Here is a 1,756-nt window from a genome sequence, read left to right as displayed (position 1 = left end):
CACACACACACACATGCATGCACACACACAAACACATACACAGTCACAGACACACACACAGACACACACACACACGCACAGACACACACACACACATGCATGCATGCACACACATACACAGACATAGTACCTGTTGTTGAGGTTAAATAGTTGAATTATTAATCTATGATTTAAATCTGCATTGCTCAAAGTTTTACAAACTTAAAAGCAAATCTGATCTTGCAGACGCTGTCAGTCTAAGTGGTGAGTCACCCATAATTTCTAAAGAAGTTGCTTATCATTGAATGATGTAAAAAGTTTGTAAAAAGTTTGTTCCCATTCATCAGTCGAAGTCATATGATGAAGTCAATAGTTCTAGATGACCACTTGATGTTGTATGAGCTGTTGAATGGGGAACACTCTGATGCAATGGATATGAGTTGTCTCCTCTTACTTTTATTAGAAATTGCAGTGGAATATCAGTAGAATTTCAGTAAAAATTATGAAACAATGCTATAAACTAATGGCTTCAAGTCTATAAGTACAAAACAATATGAAAATTTGATCTTTTTGTTAATGGATATAGTTGGTTGTTTCAATATGTACAATTTCTCAGAGAGACAAAAACAACAATTACATTCACTAGATGATTAAGGAAGAATCTTGCCTTGTATGGTTGGTCCAGGTTATGTTAAGCAGGTTATTTCTCTGGTCCTGAAATATTCCAATAAAACATCACTGGGAGTTTCCCTGTCTTTGGACCTAATTGAGTATACATGAACCTTACTTTGAGGTCATTAATTGTGAGTCTTCAGGATACCATTAGGTAGGGTGAATATTACCTGATAAACCACTGCCTTAAAAGCAAAATCCTTTCAGTAGACATGTGTATTGATTTCAACAGTTACATGTGGATATCAGGGTATAGTTTAAATTCTTTTGTGGCATTTATAGGATATACTATTGTCTTCACTCAAGAAATAAAACTGTAGTGTTTTTCATTAACAACCACAAGCTTTGTAGCTGAAAGTTTTATGCAGGCTTTGTAGTAGAGAGTTCTATCAATTTATAACATGACACCATCATTAACCAGAAGGTCATTCAGCTCTGCTGTATTCAAGAAAATTAATACTAATCTGAAAATAATAAAAAGAGGCTTTATAAAAAATTAGAAAAATCACTATTTCAATATGCTTTAATATGAAGTGATCACATCTCAAATATGAAAATGTGCCAAAAAGTGTTCAACTTGAAGGAGATATGTTAAAAGTGGATAAATTCAATGTAATTGATTTGTGCCTTGGATCTTCTACAGATGGAAGAGGGTGGTGTGGTGAGATATATGCCTGTAACATAACACAAAGTTCATTCTCACTTAAGATGATATCTTCAGATTCAATCAATCATTGAAGAGAGATCATTGACCTAAGTTAGTCAACAACCGATACAGTAATCTGACAAAACTTCACTGCATGGTTATGTAGCAAGAAGTTTGCTCCTCGACCACATGGTTCCAAGTTCAGTTCTACTGCATGGCACCTTGGGCAAGTGTCTTATACTATAGCCTTGTTCTGACCAAAGCCTTGTGAGTGGATTTGGTAGAGAGAAACTGAAAGAAGCCCATCATATATATCATCATCATCACCGTCATCCTCGTTTAACATCCGTTTTCCATGCTGGCATGGGTTGGATGATTTGACTGAGGACTGGCAAACCAGATGGCTGCACCAGGCTTCATCCAATCTGATCTGGCAGAGTTTCTACAGCTGGATGCCCT

General features: G+C 36.1%; 1 protein-coding gene across 1 annotated transcript in view; it reads left to right on the top strand.

Moving 5' to 3' along the window:
* The window catches only part of LOC106882604 (uncharacterized), a 137,282-nt gene that overhangs the window by 99,698 nt on the left and 35,828 nt on the right, over positions 1-1,756 (top strand). The window lies entirely within an intron of this gene.

The sequence above is a fragment of the Octopus bimaculoides genome, chromosome 4, assembly GCF_001194135.2.
Source record: "Octopus bimaculoides isolate UCB-OBI-ISO-001 chromosome 4, ASM119413v2, whole genome shotgun sequence".
NCBI lineage: Eukaryota > Metazoa > Mollusca > Cephalopoda > Octopoda > Octopodidae > Octopus > Octopus bimaculoides.
Note: the sequence above shows the minus strand (reverse complement) of the source record. Positions and strands in the feature narration are given on the sequence as shown.